The sequence below is a fragment of the Malaya genurostris genome, chromosome 3 (assembly GCF_030247185.1).
Source record: "Malaya genurostris strain Urasoe2022 chromosome 3, Malgen_1.1, whole genome shotgun sequence".
In the NCBI taxonomy this organism is placed as follows: domain Eukaryota; kingdom Metazoa; phylum Arthropoda; class Insecta; order Diptera; family Culicidae; genus Malaya; species Malaya genurostris.
In genome coordinates, this window is record NC_080572.1 from 217,751,797 (window position 1) to 217,771,783 (window position 19,987).

General features: G+C 36.3%; 1 protein-coding gene across 1 annotated transcript in view; it reads right to left on the reverse strand.

Moving 5' to 3' along the window:
- Window positions 1-16,752, reverse strand: part of LOC131438930 (homeobox protein 5) — a 260,066-nt gene extending 243,314 nt beyond the window's left edge. Inside the window, exon 1 of the mRNA XM_058609330.1 lies at window positions 16,026-16,752. The gene's annotated coding sequence lies outside the window, so the exon portion shown is untranslated. The remainder of the gene's footprint in view (window positions 1-16,025) is intronic.
- Between the last annotated feature and the right edge of the window lie 3,235 nt (window positions 16,753-19,987).

Here is a 19,987-nt window from a genome sequence, read left to right on the forward strand (position 1 = left end):
GGCCAAAATCCTCTGGAGATTCGCAAATGAAGATGGGCTTGGGCATGACATGAATTTGAATAGGGACTCAAAACGATACAAGCGTTGTGCGAGTGCAGCTGCCGTACGTTGAGGGGACGAAGGATGCAAAACTCAAGGGGGAAATTCATAGGCTGAACAGAAATTTTTACTTGTGATATATCTTCATGGACGATGCTGGTCCCAGCCGTCTTCATCTCCCCTTTTGAGCTGAGCTCTGAGTAAATGGAAAGATACAAATGCCATGTTTGGGAACGGAAAAACTGTACTAAAAAAGGAAACACTAGAATGGGCATGGAAAAGTAAAAGGATGTTTCACCCGTTGCTGCTCTGCTTGCACTGATGATGATGATAATGAGATTGTAGTATTTTTTGCTAGTCCAACTAATCTTTCTAGGGCTAGGATCACAGTGTTTTTTTTTTATGCAAAATAGAATATCCGCACGCAATGCCAACAACTGACCGTTGTCTGTGCGGAACATCCCAAATGATATTACTGAACTGATAATTGCTAGGAGTGGGTTCGTTATAGGGTGACCAGCTGGGTTCAACAGTCTTCTGTCGTCCTAGTTTTTCAAACGATGTTATCACAAACTGTTTTTATCTACATTACACTCTGCAAAGTTAGCAACTGCAAACTGTTTTTCTATCTCTCTTTTCTGTTTCAATTAGGATCCTCCAAGAAATTGTATCACCGACAAAGGATTAGCAGCCTTTCAGAGTTGTTTCTATTTGCTATCAATTTGCCAGTAGCTTATGGTGATAAACGGCCAAACAGCAATTAGTTGGAGAAAGTTTGACCAGTTTCATAGAGAAGTCGTGGGAGTTTATCTGCTCAGTCTGTTGTTGGTCTTGCGGTTAATCTCCTGTTATGTTATGTTTTCTTCTTTGTTATGTGCCTGCACAGATGCTAATATCCCTTCGGGGACTAATAAAGGTATATGGAGTTCGAATGCCTACATCCAACGTACTACATTTTCTGTTGCGTGTAGTTTCCATACCGTTACGCACGCAATCCTTCGCCGTTCACAATTCCGAAAATAATGTTTCATATTATCCATTCATTCTTAACATTTTAGTAAGAATAGTTGGAAGGAAAGTAATAGAAAATAGAGTATGAAAAGATTTGTGTTCATCTCGAAGGATTGCATCACATTCTGTTTCTGTAATTTAAATTCTGTTTCGTTCCAGGCGCTGACCCATGCATGCTAGCGCTATCATTTGGGAGCGGGTCATTTCGCCGAAAAACATTTTGCTGAAAGACATTTCGCCGGCATTCATTTCGCCGAAAGTCGTTTCACCGAATGCCATTTCGCTGAAAATCGTTTCGCCTAATGGGTCATTTCGTTTGTCGTTTTGTCGAAAGGATCTTTTCAACGAAAGGGTTATTTTGAATACATAACATATTTTATTAGAAAAATGCAAATTCTGGTTATTATTAAGAAATATCTATTTGTTTTTATATCTCCTGGATAATCGATGTGGCGCAGCCACATAACCTAAGCCAAGATGGCTCGGTGGCACAAAGCCGCCTAGGCAACGCCAGCTGAGTTGGCCACCGACCCACCGTCGGAAGCGGTGACCTCTTGCATACAAACCTGTAACCGCCTCGTTTGCCCAGTCTACGTTTGCTCAGTCTATTCAAACGAACAAAACGATGTGGCGAAGCCGCATCAGATATTTTTTCATCTGCACTCAATTATCGAAAAATATCACAAACAAATGCTTGGTAGGTACACTAATAAAACTAACAAGTTTTTTTTGGGAATTACGGTCTGAGGATCATGAATAAACCTGAAAAAATTATTCAAATCCCTGGATCATTTCAGATGTACGATTGTAAGTCAACAAAACGGAAGTAAACATAATCATTGTTTTTTGTCCTGTTTTAAACAATTCCAATCACAATATTAGAACTAATGAAAAATTAGGCGAAATGACCCTTTCGACAAAATGCCATTCGGTGAAACGGCTTTCGGTGAAATGCCTTTCGGCGAAATGACCTTGATCCCTATCATTTAATAAAATTACTTATTAAACTTTCCTACATCGTTCAAAATGTATATTTTTCAGCTATTCTCATATAGAAAGGTTATGCAATTACTGTGAAAATCAACTTTTCAACCGATGCCCGAAAGGCTGAATGTCATATACCATTCGACTCACCTCGACGAACTGAGTAAATTTCTGTGTGTGTAAGTGTGTATGCATGTGACAAAAATATGCACTCACTTTTCTCGGAGATGACTAAACCGATTTTCACAAACATAGATTCAAATGAAAGGTCTCATAGTTCCATAGCCTGTTATTGAATTTTATCCCGATCTGACTTCCGGTTCCGGAGATACAGGGTGATATGAACCAAAAAATGGAAAAATATGCACTCACTTTTCTCAGAGATGGCTGAATCGAATTTCACAAACTTAAATTTAAATGGATGGTCTTATGGTCCCAAAGCATGCTACTGAATTTTATTTGGATCCGACTTCCGGTTCCGGAGTTACAGGATAATATGTGAGAATTGAAGAAAATATGTGCACTCAATTTTCTCGGAAACGGCTTAACCGATTTTTACAAACTAAGATTCAAATAAAAGTTCTACTAGTTTCTTAAATAAAATTTTGAGCATTTCATTCTGACCAACTTCCGGTTCCGGAACTAAAGTATGATAAGTGAAAAATTACCAATTTCATGAGTATTTTTTCACAAACGATCGTCTAAAACAGGTACAAATCCCATAAAACTGTCTGATAAACTCATCTAGTTTGCAGAACTTATTAGTTTATGGGCATATAAACCTAATTTGCCCCTACTGGTTCCACGTTTTCTTGCTCCGGAAGCTCCGATTTCTTCGACTGTAAAGTCTCATCCGGATCCGACTTTCGGTTCCGCAGTTACAGGGCGATGAGTGTCAAAGCTTTCAAACTGGCATAAAGAATGATAATATGTACAACAACGGTACGTGCAACGTGGAAGAAGAAAACACAAAGCAAACCAGGCGTGCTTCGTTCTATTTCGTGCACGCTATAAAGAAAACTAAACGAGTACGAATTTCTGCTACTAATGTGTGATTTTGGTAAAAGGCTGGATAATATAAATTTTAGTTATTTTATGACAAGGGCGGCCGAAAGAATAAAAGAATGCCAATTAATTAAAATTTACTTGGAAAATTAAACATACATAGGAATTTCAAGCTTCGCGATGTAAACGCAATTTTCACAGCCGGTAGTGCAGTAATACAGTGCCGGTGGTGAAGTGATGTCAATAATAATAGTAATCCTGCTACATGTTTTATGTTGCTGGTTTATGTTGTTTAGCTTGACTTATCATATGAAAAACTAACAGAAACGCAGGTTCGCTTCGTTTGTTAGATTTCGTTGAATTGGTTTAATCGAAATAGAGCATGAGTAAGTCCAGGTTTAACTAGGTTCAAAACTATTCCATTTTGTAGGTCATATTTGTTTCTGACAAACGAACCAACTTCGACTATTCCGGTCATCTGAATCCGATAGTCGGAAGTATTGGAAATATTGATCAAAAAGTGCAAAAAAGATCTCACTCACTTTTCTTCAAGATGGCCAAATCGATTTTCACAAACTTAAAGGAAAAAGTCTTACAGTTTCATACGGAATCCCTAAATTTGTTGTGGATACTACTTCCGGTTTCGGAACCACAGGGTAAAAAGTATTTGTAGATTTTGTTAGATTAAATCCGAACAAACTTTCCTATTTCTATTCAATGAGCAGCACTTTTTGCGAATTCCACAGTAATATTTATGATATTACGAGTAATATGAGAAACGCATCGTTACACCACTAGGTGGATTAAAACAGGTTTTGCCTTTCTCTATAGACAGGTATTAGAATTTTTGGAAAAACCGACTTCCAAATGGGGCCTCGGAGACCCATAGTATTATATACCATTCGACTCAGTTCGACGAGATCGGAAAATGTCTGTGTGTGCATATGTGTGTGTATGTGTGTGTGTGTGCACTTTTCGAAGATATTTATACACGCTCAATTTTCTCAGAGATGACTGAACCGATTTGAACAAAATTATGCTCGTTTGAAAGCTACTGTCGTGCCATTGATCAAGTTCAAAGATAAAACGACTGTGACTTTTTGTTCCGGAGATATGATGGTATAAGTGGCGTAACCGACAAAACGCGTTGTATTTATACGCGCTCAATTTTCTCAGAGATGGCTGAACCGATTTTAACAAATTTGGGCTCGTTTGAAAGCTACTTTGATCATGTTCAAAGATCAAATGGCTGTGACTTTTGGTTCCAGAGATATGATGGTATATCTTATACATATAAGGGTGCCAATATTTTGGGATCACTTCTAATTTCGTAAAGCGCTAGCGCTCAAAAGTTTAAGAGCCTCGAAAAATGTCCTCATGCAAAATTTGAGCTAAATCAGACATGCTTAAGGGGTGCTGCCCGGCGGTTAAGGTTTGAAAATTTTCGATCTTGAAAAAGCACCATAGGGGGGAGTACATGAAATTTCCAAAATCGATTTTTTTTGGTGCCGAAACTCTTAAAACAGCATGAAAAGTCGAGATTTAGTGTCATCTCGAAAAAAAAATTTTTTGAAAAAATCAACTTTCTGGGACTTGATATGAAATTTTGATATTTTTTCAAAGTCCCAAAAAGACGATTTTTTCCAAAAAAATTTTTTCGAGATGACTCTAAATCTCGACATTTCATGCAATTCTAAGCCTTTTGGCATCAAACCCCACCCACTACCCCCCCGCACCCCCTATGGTGATTTTTCAAGATAAATGAAAATTCCACTAAGTGGACTAAGAAGAGTTTTTTATTTTAGACTAGCATCACTGGTCTCATACAAATAGGCAACGCAAATGTCAAGCACTAGTTTGGAAAAATGATGCTGACTGTGTGACATAAACACTGAAGCATGCTACTTGAATCAATCTGAATCAATTGGTGTCAAAATTAGTATTCGAAATTATATAATAAAAGTATGAAATATATTTTCATGAGACTGTTATGAAAGAAGAGAAAGGCATTATTACACCACTAGGTGAATTAAGAAGGGTTTTTTAAATTAGTTTGGGTTCTCCATCGCCAAATTTATTATTTTTATAGTCCTCATGAAATTTCGAACAATGTATTCTTCGACAACAAGACGATGCGAGTAGCAGTTTTCGAGATATTTTGAAAATAAAATTGAAGAAAAATTGCTGCTTTATAAAAATACACATATTTTATAATTTATGTGCGGTTTCCTATAAACATTACCAAGGCGGAATGTGTTCAAGTTGCAAAGTACAATATTGAAGAGATACACCAATTCCCATTACAGTTTTCTTATTTTGAATAATTTTATAATAATGAACTTTAACTTTAACTAACCATTAAGGTTTATTTTTTGCATATTTATATATAATATGATAGTTCATTTCTGTGTTTGTTAAAAATAATTTCGCACCAATCTTATTTTCTGTTACTGGAATGAAGCTATGATATTACTCTATTAATATACTTACAGGGTTGTGTACGAGAAACGACCGATTGCGATGACAATAAAAATGCAGTAATTGAAACATTAACGAAATTATATTTATTTTATTGGTCACGATTCTTGGTTTTAGGTACAAGGAATAATATTTTTCCCAGAATATTTCATCGAATTTATAAAACAACTCTAGTTTATTATTAATCATGTATGCTTTATTTAGCACCATTTTGTCCTGTTATTTTTTTTGTTTTATTTTTATAAAAATTTTTTATACAGGCCAATTCGCGTACAAGCTTTACGTGGCCGAATGAGCCATGTTTTTATTAGATAATATATTTTTTTACCGTTCGATCTCGTTGTCACCCTTTTTCTAGTGGGAGTAGAGCTCCCATTTTCAGCTTGCGATGATTGAGGGACACTTTGTCCGTGGCTCGTCTCGTCCTCCATTGCCGCATCGATGGTATCGTTGTTGGTTTCCGTTTTTTTTTCGTTTTCCTTGTAATTCGCAATCTTGGGTTCGTTGTTAGTTGCTGTAGACGCGCCTTGTTGTGTATTAATTGCAGTTGCTGGTTGGTTTGATGGTGCAACAGTAGTACTGCGCTCACTAGTTTCCGTTGTTGAGCGGTTGTCCTTGTTTTTGTTTGAAGATGTCCTTTTCGTAGTTTCAGTGCAAGGTTTGCCGTTGTGTACAGGTTGTTAACAAAACTGACATGTAACCAGTTGATTCTCATACGTAATCAGCGTTTTACACGGATGTATCCCGTCTTGATCACAAATGATGTAAAATGGAATTGATTTACCTAGTTGCATACTTCCCTTTCGATGGAAAGAACTCCACCGTACTGCGACATACTTTTCCGAACAAATTGATCGCTGGTTTGTGGGGGAAGGTCATGCACGTGTACTTCTATGGCATTGTCCACCAAGTACACAAGGATTTTATATTTAACATTGTCATGATCAACACTGTGCACCCCGTTATTAACCGAATCAAATGCGATTGCATCTCTTTCACGTTTGAACATAATGTACACACAGTTAGAGGCCTTGTTGAATTGAATCTCATTTACATAATTAACGTTTAGATGCATTCGTTCCATAAGCAAGATTTCAATTTCGGTTGCTGCTGGTCTAACTTTGCAGCGCTTGAAATCAATACAAATTGAATTTGGTCTTGTAGGTAGACCAAGTTTCAGGTTGTGTAAAATCGTATTTGCCCATTTCGTACACTCTATTGTTCTCTGCACTGTATTGTCTTTGTTTCTATCGTTTCGACCGTAACCAATTTTCGACTGTGTCGGATGAGATGCGAGAACGAACTGTGAGTCCTGTTTATATCGTTCTTCATAAGGGCACAGTTTCAGTTTCTGCAAGCCATTGTTATTCGTATTTACGTCAATCTGGTTATGTCTCTGTCATTACCGACCCGTATTTTTTTCTGTAATGAATGAATTACTTCGTAATTAAATATTATGTTTCCGTTAATGCTGTTCTTGGCGGAGATCATATGAGGATTAGATGCATTGTTGACGATGTGCATGGAACACCTGGTTACATGTGATTGCAATGCAGTAACATTATTCAACTTAACAAAATCAATATAAAACTGTGCTCCAGTACAAGTTGAACTTTAACCATGGCGGAAACTATTCAGGTGAGCTACCAGACACGAACTCAATAAATCATGAGGTTGCAGACATTTTAATTGCTTGTCATCGCTGCGGTACAACAACTAGCAATAATTGAAACTTTAATTGCACAACTTGATAAAAATAGTATCTAGTATCCAATTTCTTCCAGTCACTGGGAACGTTTTGGACTTCCTTCCAGACAACGCCACTGTCTCAAGTAATGCTAGAAGAGAGTGCTTTTCACTGAAGCAGCTTCTCAACAGACAACAGCTTAACTTCCTTATTTTCGGTAAGGATGATGGATGACGCGTTAAGATGGAGACACATTTTATTCAGTTAATTATTCATCCTCACTAACAAGGTACGTTCTAGAGCGAAACTACATTCATCAACAGATTTTCTGTTAGTCTTCCCACTGGTTTTGAGAAGAGTTGGAGATGGTTTGAAGATGAGTGCTTCAGTAATTGTTTTCTTTTCCCTAGACAGGTAAAGCATTACCGAATGAAAGATTTATGTTCGAGTTTTCGAGCCTGACAGATGCTTGAAATTACTTCCAGTTTGAATATCATACCTTAACAATAACAGACTTTTTAAAGCTCATAGGGCATCACTTGAGTAACCTAAAAATCAACTTTATTTAGTGTATGCTAATAGCATTGTAGCCACAACAGCCTGTTCCATCTCGAGACACAAAAGCAACAAACATAACACTGTCTACGTAACGCCCAATACTCCGAACGATGACTTGTTTTTATAAGTTGAACATTTTTCTTTTTTGTCTATCGTCAATCTTTCCCCATCCTGTTACAGCATTTTATTAATTACAATCTCCCGCCAGACGTTCAGTGAATTAATTTGACTAGCACCGCAGCATGTTTCAAGAACGATTTCCCCTGTTTTGGCGGTGAACGTGTTCAATCAGACTCACCCCTACGAAGATATTTCCCCCATATTTTATCTTTCCCGAATCATCGATTATGAAAGCCGACAACGCGTGCCAGTAACGGTGAGCAACGGATGCATGCCATGTCATCTCACACCTGACCCTAATCCAGTTCAAGAGAGGCAACCTTCCTGAATTCACCCAAGTATGTATGTGATATCTTCAACACGCACCTTCGGCAGTGAAAAAATCTACTGAGCGACTTACCACGGATGTAATAACCAACAGAGAACATTTTCATTAGCGATCCTCCGCCGTTCACTAAGAGACCAGAACAGGAAGTTGCTGTGAAAATGAGGAAGACGTGTAAATTAGGAAACAGTTCTGACTAGGATAGTTGACTTCCCGGGTTGAACGCAATCATCACAGCTGAAATTATTGCCCTGACAAGAAAGCTCAGAGAAGGTGTGTGGCTGAAGGAAATTGTTTCTCGCAAATGACGGGAGCTGAACGTACGAGCAAAAGTTCTGTAAAACAATTGAATGCAGTTTTGTTGGTTTAGTCTAATTTGAGAGTGTGCAGAAATGTACGATGTCTACCCAGAGGATGAAATTGATTCACTTTGTTTGCTATTTTGTTTCATATTGAAGATATTTTTACATTATTACAAAATAATGCCTTGACATTACATACCTTTTATTAAATTTGGCCTTTCTTTTGTCGTGAATTCGACCTACTTTACAATGGGGCGCCTTTTCAAAATTAGCCATACGGAAGAATGGGCAGAACTTAATCGTGAATATCTCGACTTGTATGAACGGCAGCAACATAATTCCTTAACTATTTCATCAAAAATATGATCAGGAATTTAGGATAATCTTTTATAATCTTTTGAACAGTGTGAGATAACCACAAAAAACTCCAAAATTAAGTTTACTCAACATTTGAAAACAACGCGGAAAACTCTTTACTTTCGCTTGGGTTTTTCACGCAAGGACGACGATTTTGGGGTAGTCAGGTAGCCTAGTTTTAATTCAAACAAGAACGATGGCGTCAGACAGCAGAGCTACAGGTCGTTTGCATAGGAGAAACAAGAAAACGAAAAGTAGACAACATTATATAAAATCAGCCTTTCTAATGGCTTTAAATGTTATCTAAAGAACTATTAAGATTACTTCTTTGCAAATCGAAGGTAAAAATCATCAGTTAAGTGAAAATCCAAAATAATTTTATTTACTTCGTGCACTTTTCACTGTGCGAAAATCGTTCGAGAATAATGTTCCGAACTGTGCTAAATATCGTAGAGAATTCCACAATTTGATTCTTCTAAAAGGCAGATGTGAATCCTGTACAGCATCTTGATAGTTTCTTTCAATGAAATATGCAAATCCGAAATGAAATAATCGCCGTCGAAAATCGTTTAAAATTCTAGTAGTGAAAACAGGCGAAAGTTTCACAATTCACACAATCGATAAACTATCAATTCGAATTCGAAAGTATAAAGAAATCGTGTCAGTTTTATTCGTATTCACGACATCCAGTTATGTCTCTGGCATTACACACCCGTACTTTTTTGAACAGCCTTCGCAGCCGATTCTTAGCGTACAGAATCATTGCATGGCTAGTACTACTATCCTACTGACACTAATAATCCTTCCAAGTCGGGGCTCGAACATATGTCAACTGGCTTGTAGAACCAGCGCCTTGTGTACTGAACCGTGAACAAGTGATTGTTATTTGTTCGCTACCTTAGAATTTTACTACATATTCAACTTTCAAGTTGTTGTACTACATTTTTTTTGCTATTGTGGGTATAAAGTACTAGAATATCACCAGAAAAACATAGCAGGGTGCATAAGTTTCCTATAATATCATGGGAAATATTCTTCCCTATAACCCTCAGAAATAAATAAACGAAGAGTTGGGTTTATTATATCGTAATTTAATTTATTGATTCAATTGCTTTAACTATTAATCCGGGTCTCAGATTTTTTTTCTGAAGTTTGAGTGAATTCTATACCAATCAATATTTGTGTAAAATTCAATAAATAATGCTATGGTGGTTACTTCTTTCCTCGATCTTTCCTGAGACAATTATGACTTTCGTTGGTTCAGTTTTAGATAAAATTACACTGAAAAAAATCAGTTTGAGCAAGGAAAAATTTTTTTTCTGAAAAGCTTTTTTCCCTATAAAATTACCCAACTTAAACTTTTGGTTGTAGGTAGGGAATATAATCACCTATCTTGTAACAAAATTTCATCCAATTCAAAAAAAAATTTCGCAAAAATTTTGACTACATTTTTAAAATCGATTTTTTCAGTGAAGGAGTCGATTAGAGTTTTTGCGTTACTCAAATAGAAAGGCTATGCAATCACTGTGAAAACCAACTTTATAACCGAGATCCGGAAGGCCGAATGTCATATACCAATCGACTCAGCTCGACTAACTGGCCAAAAATCTGTGTGTGTCTGTATGAGTGTGTATGTAACAGAAATGTGTACTCGATTTTCTCGGAGATGGCTGGGCCGATTTTCACAAACTTAGATGTAAATGGAAGGGACTCTTGGTCCGATAGCTTGCTATTGAATTCTACCCGGATCGGACTTCCGGTTCGAGAGTAACGGAGTAAAATGTGCAGAAAAAGGAATAAAATTTTGCGAAACCGTGCAACCAATTTTCTTCAACTTAGATTCAAATTAAAGGCCTTATAGTCCCATAGGTTGCTGCTGAATTCTATCTGGATTTGACATCCGGTTCGGGAGTTACGGAGTAAAATGTGCAATATGAACTGAAAATGTGCTATCATATTTTCATAAACCTCTTATTAAATTTTCACAAGCGTAAGTTCAAATGAAAAATCTGACAACCCTTATATAACCCTATCCAATTACATTCAGATACGACTTCCGGTTCCGGAGCTGATTATAAACTGAATTATAAACTGATAGGTATAACAATTTAATTTTCATGGCCGTTTTTTTTGCTTCTCTCATATATGAAATCACTGACTTCGATTCAGTTCGATGAACTGAGTAAATGTCTGTGTGTACGTATGTAACAATGTATGTGCATACGCTTTGCTCGGAGATGGCTGAACCGTTTTTCACTAACTTAGATTCAAATGAAAAGTCTTATGGTCCCATAGCCTGCTATTGAATTTCATCCTGTTCCGACTTTCGGTTCCGGAGATACAGGGTGATATGTACCAAAAATATGGATAAAATATGCCTCACTCACTTTTTCCAAAGAGATTGAACCAATTTTCACAAATTTAGATTTAAATATAAGGTCTTATAGTCCCATAGCCTGCTATTGAATTTCATTTGTATCCAATTTCCGGTTCCGGAGTTATACGGTATTATGTGAAAATTATGTATAAAATATGCACTCGATTTCCTCGGAAACGGTTTTATCCCAAACAGAGATTCAAACAAAAGGTCCTAAAATTTTTAAAAGTATTCTATAACATTTCATCCGGATCCGACTTTCGGTTTCGGATCTAGAGTACGATAAGTGCAATATTTTCAATTACGCGTGTTTTTTCATAAACGATGGCAAACATAAGTACAAATTCCATAAAACTGACTGATAAATTCTTCTAGTTTGCAGAGCTTGTTAAATTGTGAGCATATACACTTGAGTCGGCACTAATAGTTTACCATTTCCAAAATTCCAAAAATAGAATAGAACACTTTGATTTATCAGCTATGTTTGAACCGATTTTCAATGGATGGATTTAAATTGAAGCTCATATTGTCTCAAAACCTACTGTGAAATTTCATCCGGATCAGACTTTCGGTTCCGCAGTTACAGGGTGATGAGTGTCAAAGCTTTCAAACCGCCTTCGTTAGAGCGTAATCGATTTTCACAAACTTAGGTCTTACATCCCATACAAAGCTTCAGAATTCCATATAACCGAATACAACTTTCGGTTCCGGAATTACGAGGTGAAGAGTATTAAAACTCTAAGTCACTCTAAGCGGCGAATCAAAAATCGTGGGAAAATTCTAAACTTGGCTCGATACTATCTCAACCGTTAGTCAGTGTTAGTAGATAGTCATTCTACCTGATTCCGGCTGTCCTGGTTTCCGATTTCCGATTCCGGAAGCCTTGAAAATAGCGTTTACATACTCCAAAATGAAACTCAGACTATTTTCTCAGAGATGGTTTGGCCGATTTTGTTTAAGTAGAAGCTGTTCTAATCCCAAATAAAATTTCTGATTTTCATCTGGATCCCATTTCCAATTCCGAAAATACTGGGTTAAGCGTTAAAAAATGTATACCGCTACCTGAAGCAACGAAGCAAAAGAGGAAAAATTTCTTTTCAGTTAGGTTTAAAAATGTTCTAATTTGAAGGTCATATTTGTTCATTTAGGGGTCAACCTAAGTTTGTGCTTAGGGCACATAACCGTTTTCACTTTTCTTTAGGTTTCGTCTTAGACTCGTCATTGCAGAGCAGTTCAAATTGAACCGCTAAGCAGACGTAAAGTTAATTATTAATAAGTGTTTTGCAAATGTCAGTAACTTTACGTCTGCTTAGCGGTTCAAGTTGAACTGTTTAAGTTTGCAAAGGGCAGTTCAATTTGAACTGTTCTGCACTGACGAGTCTAAGACGAAACGTAAAGAAAAGAGAAAAAAAGTCATAGTAGGTAAGTCATAGTAGGTAAACACTGCAAAAAGGATCTTCCTTACTTTTCTTCTGGATGGCCAAAACGATTTTCACAAACTTATACATTAATACAGAATCCCTGTATTCGTTTTTGATCATACTTCCAGTTCCGGGACTATAGGGTGTTTTGATTCGTAGATTTTTCTAGATCACGGTCGAACTAACTTTCCTATTTCTATTCAATGAACATTTGTTTTTAGAGCTCCACAGCAATATTTATGATGGTATGAGTAATATGAAAAAGGCATTATTGCACCACTAGGTTGATTTAAACAGGTATTTTCAAAATTTTAATTCAAAAACTTGACTTATCTTGTAAAAAATACTCCTACAACACTTTTTTTAGGGTTTGTCATATTTCGACTACAGACATTTGAATAAAAATGATAAAAATAGTTTGGCCCTTTTCAAAAGACAGACAGGATCATTTTTGGAAAAACAAAGTATGAAAAGTCTCCATGTGCAGCAAGTTTCATTCAAACCTGAGAGGGTGCTGCCGATTCTGGATATGATTCAGCGCGGAATTCATCAATTCAAGAGTCAAGTTCAGAGTTCTCCGAAGATTTCCATTCCTAAAGACTGTCCCAGAAAGTATGGACGCACTTTGATTTCGCAGTAAATAATTCACAAGTGTTAGATATTCAAATTTCATTCGATATACTGATAATATTAGACTACAACAACAGAATATTATTCTCAACGTTTGCTATTTAGCCATTGTAGACTAGCTGGCGCACCTTCTTGTGAACGTTCCTCATTGAATTCCGTACAGACTTCTTGGCGACAAGTTTTGACACTTTTTTCCAATCTTTTTCGAACTGTTTCCTAAGATGTGCCTTCGTTAATGCCCAAAATTCCTCAATTGGTCGAAGTTGTGGGCAATTTGGTGGATTCATGTCTTTTGGGACGAAAGTGACTTTTTTGGTAATATACCATTCTACCCTTGATTTCGAGTAGTGGCAAGAAGCAAGATCTGGCCAGAACAACAGGATCCTTGTGGCTTCGAATCATGGGTAGAAGTCGTTTTTGTAAACATTTCTTGATTTATATTTCGCTGTTCATTGAAGCAGTATTGATGAAGGGTTTCGAAATCTTACCGCAGCTACAAATTGCTTGCCAGACCATATCTTTCTTACCAAATTTTTCGACTTTAATCGATGTCTCGATCTGGTTTAACACTTGCCCTTCTCACACCGTACAATATTGTGGTCCCGGCATGAATTGGTAAACGAGTTTCACGTAGGTTTCGTCGTCCATGATTATGCAGTTCAAATTTCCAGCAAGAATCGTATTGTACAGCTTTCGAACCCTCGGCCTGATCGATGCTTCTTGTTTTGGACTACGTTTTGGTTGTTTCTGCTTCTTATAGGTTCGAAGATTCAAACGTTCTTCAGCACGAAGAACATTTGACTTCGAAGTGCCCACTTTTTTGGTCACATCCCGAACTGAAACCTCCTTCTTTTGCTCGAACGCCTTCAGTATACGTTTATCCAACTGAGGGTTAGCAGGACCTTTTTTTCGACCCGTTTTTGGTTTATCCTCAAAGGTGTTATCCTCACCGAACTTCCTGATTGCATTTCTCATGGCTTTTTTACTAACTCCTTCCATTTTTGCTATCTTTCTCAGTGACTGTCCGCGATCTGTGCACCATTTGTACACAATTTTTCGACGTTGTTCTGCTGAAAGTCCACGCATTTCAAAATAATGAAAACGAATAAACAACTGCACAAGTGGTTAGAAAAGGGTGTGAACAACAGGACGCAGCCATAAAAATTGACAGATTCTGAACCATTGCGAAATGGTAGCGGTTTTTGGTTGCGTCCATACTTTCTGGGATAGTCTTTACGTTAAGGAGAAAAGTTTCCTCACACCAACAGGTTGATTGAAACAAGTTTTCAGTAATGTAACGAATAAACCAACGACATCGACGTCCAGATACTTGTTAAGATAACCTCCAACAATATCAAAATCGATTTTGTAAAATATCTTTACAGATTGTAATAAACTAACTCCAGCTTCACGACAGAGCCAAACGAAAAAAATTCCTTATTTAAAAGGGTTTATCAGAAATTTACGAATGAACCAATTCCAGCAATCATAGATATTAATGTAATTAGACATTTTAGCAGCCAGGCGTGGCATTTTTTGTGCTTTAAATATTAAAGAGAAAGCATCGTTGCATCAATATAAGAATTTGACAAAAAGTGGAATCGAAGGGGGGCTATTGAAAATTGTTACGAAATGCTTTAAGGGGGAAGGAAAGGTCCAAAATTTGTGACTAATTGTGAAATGGAGAGAAGAATAGAAAATTAACGATAAGTAATTTGTAAATGACGCATTCGTTGGTCAAATTCGCATGTACGAATTTGCATTCGAAATGGCAAAACTGAGTAATAAGTTCAGGACTGTTCTTCACAGGATAGATGATACTATTTTTCATTACCTACAATTTTTCTCCCACTCAAATTCATTTCCAATTCCGTCTATGCAATTAAACTCGATGCACCAAACAAATGATGATCCGGTTCATCTTTTATTTCTCGTCAATCCCAATTAAACGTCAACTCGAACCGCGCGAACATCGTCCATGCAACCAACGGGTTTTCCAGCCTCCTCCTCCTCCATTCTATTGCCGCCCCAAAAATTCATTTGATTATCATTGATGCAGTCATAATTGAATCTGCCTACTACTAGTGGAGTCCATTACCATCGAGATGATTCGACCTGGCGTTCGCAAGCCATCGAAATCGGTAACCAGAGTTTGAAGAGGAGGGTCCATTCATCCCTCGACAACAGCAATAGGGTGTTTCATTGTCAGGTGTTTCTGAAAAAAATATTATTCCAAGCGAAATGTCATACGAATATTGTTGGTTTTATATTGATTTACTGTCATGAATCCTCCACCACCCTAAGGTATCTTTCATTCAATCGTTTGCTGATCAAGAGAACAGTTCAAAGTGATTGCTGTGCTATCAAAGCCGAATATGGTTGGCAGCATTCGGTTTTTGGGGCTTGTGTTCCTTGCTTTACTCAAATTTGTTCCAAAAGATCGTTAGTTTTTGCACTGATTCGTCCTATTCATTAGAGTGTAAGAAATCTTTATTTCCTGTCTATTAGACCATATACGAGCGCTTTCAACTATCTTCTTATCAGCGATCATAAAAAATTTTATTTCATTTTCAGAGGTTTTAATTTTGTGGTTAGGAAAAATTTATATTTTCGGGTTAGTAATTGAAGATATAAAGGCTGCTTATTAGATAAAAAAATGAAATTTGTGCTGCATATAAAGCTATATCTAAACTAAAAATAATCTAAATTTTTAAAATTTTCCATAGCTCACCTCGTCAACGTGGTTTGGGTGCAATTAGGCACATTAACACAGAACACTGAAAATATGTTTTCACCACCACCGCATACCGGGTAACAAGAGAATTTATTTCATTTATGCTTCAGCACCCGTCCTTCTCGCAATTCTCGCACTCAGAATTCCCTTCCGGCTAGACCATCATCGCTGTGTCGGCCGAAAATTTTCGCTGAAAGATCACTAAGGCCAACCACCGGCGCCCACCATCGTTCCAAACCGACACTGCATTGTTAAAATTGATGAACTATGCGCTTTTATCTGTTTCCTCCCGCTTTCGACATAGAGTCGAGTTTCCGTTTATATGTTTCCACTGCAGCAGCTAGGCCTGAGCTCGCACAGTGACTGGTCCAGCCGAATGTATTCCACTTGTTTTAACTTCGAATAAATTGCTGCCGATCACCGCAGTCTGGTACACATTATTGCTTTTAAACAACTCAAAGTTACTCTACAAACACGCTACGTTATTACAGATAATCCAAAAGTGCCAATTTTCATTAATCCTTGTGGTCACTGGTAATGTCATGAAAGTACAAGTTTTACAATATTTTTGCGCAATCAAAAATTATCAGTTATATAATATACTTTTCGGATGTTCTATTAGCTTAATCAGAACACAAAAAGTGCAACAGAATTGACTTTCCCAAAATAGAAACGGCCTCAAGTCCGGAAGCGATTTCAAATTCCGATGTTGATCCGACAACACTCGCTCGGCAACTGCATTCAGGAGGAAACATAAAACTGATAAGAGTCTGCAATGAAAGGACTCGGTTTGCCGCATGGTTTTCGCTTCTTCCATTGCTGCTGCGGGCGCGAGCAGGACACTCACAAACACACCGGCAGTGAGTGCTGGTGGAAATTTATCGCTCACTCGCCGACCATGTGGTAGCTGCATTTTCCAAGCTACAAACTCATGCTACGGACCGTTTCGAATACTACCTCCCCTGCTGGAACGGAGGGGAAAGTACGGTTCTCGGGCAGAGATGCCAGTATGAATCCTTCTACAATTTGTTTTCAATTAGATTGATTCCACTAGTGAAAATTTTAGATGAAAAGCCAGTATCAAGCGTCAGAGATGACCCATTAGTGCAGTTGATCTAATACATATTCAATATTTTCTGGCATATGTTTAAATCTGCGACTAGGTTAAAACCGGGTGTAAATAAATGTATTAAAAAAATAGGTTGAGTATGTTGGACTTCTTACGATTTACGTTCCTATAAATTGTGTCATATTGGGAGACGCAACTCGTATTTTTTATAATATTTTGCTGAGTTCATGAAAAACACTTTCCAAACTACTAATGCGTTTCTGAGGAATATTTATATAATAATTAGTATCTAATTGAGCTTATGAAATCACTAATTGATATAAAATCTACATAATATCGTGAACGGATTAAGCGCACACAACTAGAAAAAATCGTGTAGGGGAAGATGTTCGGTTGCCGGCACTTCACCGTAACTGTCAAATGTCATGTGTGTGTGTGTGTGTAATAGCAGCACGTTCTTTTTTTGCCGAATACCAAAGCAAACAGACGCTTGTACTTTTTGCTGCACTCAAAACAAATTTTATTTACGTGAAAATCAACACAAATTTTTTTTTATAATTTTTTTTTAGTATCATAAATTGAATATTTATGAGGTGAAATCGATCTAGTTCGTGATTTAATATCAGATGCTATCAAAATTTTCGCAACCAAAGCTTTTTTTCGTCATCTTCAAAATGTCTACCGATTTCGGTTACCGACACCCCATTTTTTTCGACAAATCGTGGAAAATTGTCAATGACATGTAGAGATGCCAAATCTGCAAATTTATCTGTAAATTATCAAATTTCGTAGTTAAACTGCAAACCTTTTTTTGTCTAAAGACTTTTTACAGACTTTTGAAACTTCGATTGTTTGCCGACATTCGTCAGAATTTACAGTCCATTTAAAATTTTCACTTTACTGAATTAATAATAAAGTTTTTTCAAACAAATAAATCAACTTAGTTTCTTAATTATTTGTTAGCTAGGGACTTTAGCTTTCCATTGATGTATATATGTCCGCATAATGTGCACTTAGTCAGAAGTTATAAGCTTCAAATAAAAGCGTGCCGGTAACCGAACACTCTCCCTTAAATTTACATCTTCGAGCGTCAAAAATTAGTTACTTTTACAGTTGATCTAACGTACAGTGATGGCTTTATGTCATATTCTGAAGTGTTGAAACACGTCAAAATTCACGCAGAACTCACGTGCAAGTACATATAATATTGCGAGATTATAGAATTCCATGACATGAAAATTAATGAAATGAACAAAATAAAAACGGCGACGACTTGAACCTAGAATCATTCGATCACGTCCGTTAATCGACTGAGTCACAGAAGCACACATCTACTTAGCCGGTAAATGATGCATTTCGCACAATCGCACTTGCTAGTCGAATGCAAATTACAGTCGGAAACAGAAAAATTCATTCTAATCCAACATTAAAACAATAATAATGGAATTTTCCGTCATTGTACGAATTAGGTCTTTAGGATAATTTTTTTTTGCCTTTCATATATAGGAAGGCTATACAATGACTGTAGAAACCGACTTTTGAGCCGGGGCCCGGAGGGCTGAATTCCTTATACCATTCGACTCAGTTTGTCGAACTGAGCAAACGTATGTATTTGTATGTGTGTATGTGACAAATAATATCACTCGGTTTTCTCAGAGACTGCTGAACCGATTTTCACAAACTCGGATTCAAATGAAAGGTCTTACGGTCCCATAAACCACTATTGAATTTTATCTCGATCCGACTTCCGGTTCCGGAATTACAAGGAAATATGTGCAAATCTGTGAGAAAATGCGCATTCCTTTTTCTCGGAAATCTCTCAATCGATTTTTACAAAGTAAGATGCAAATGAAAGGTCTTGAAATTATTTAAAAAGTTTCCGAAAAGTTGATCCAGATCAGACTTCCGGCTCCGGTATTACAGTGCGATTAGCAAAAATTTTCATTTTCGTGAGTCCTAATCTAACAAACTCTACAAATCCTGTTTACCCTGCAGATCCGGAACCGGAAGTAGTGTTCACAACAAATTTACGAATTCCGTATGAAACTGTAAGACTTTTCCTTTGAACCTATAAGTTTGTGAATATCGTTTTGAACATCTTGAAGAAAAGCGAGTGGGATCCTTTTTGCAGTTTTTAATCACCATTTCCAATTCTTCCGAAACCGGATTCAGAACACCGGAATAGCCGAAGGTGGTTTGTTTGTCAGCAACAATTATGACCTACAAATTGGATGAGTTTTGAAACAAGTTAAACCTAGACTTATGTTACTATCTCATTCTCTATTTCGATTAAATCAATTAAAAGAAATCTAACAAACGAAGCGAACCTGCGTTTTTATTACTTCTGCCTATGTAGGTCAAGAACAGCATGAATTAGCAGCATAAAATATGTAGGATTATTATTATTATTATTATTATTATTATTATTATTATTATTATTATTATTATTATTATTATTATTATTATTATTATTATTATTATTATTATTATTATTATTATTATTATTATTATTATTATTATTATTATTATTATTATTATTATTATTATTATTATTATTATTATTATTATTATTATTATTATTATTATTATTATTATTATTATTATTATTATTATTATTATTATTATTATTATTATTATTATTATTATTATTATTATTATTATTATTATTATTATTATTATTATTATTATTATTACTAATATTTTTATTAGTATTTTTATTATTATTACTATTATTGTTTTTATTATTGACATCCCTACACAACTGGAACGGTATAACTGCATTACCGACTGTGCAAATTGCATATTTTTTTAAATGAATTTGAATTCAATGATATTCGTTTATTCTTTCGGTCGCTCTTTTCAAAAAGAATAGCTAAAATTTTTATAAAAC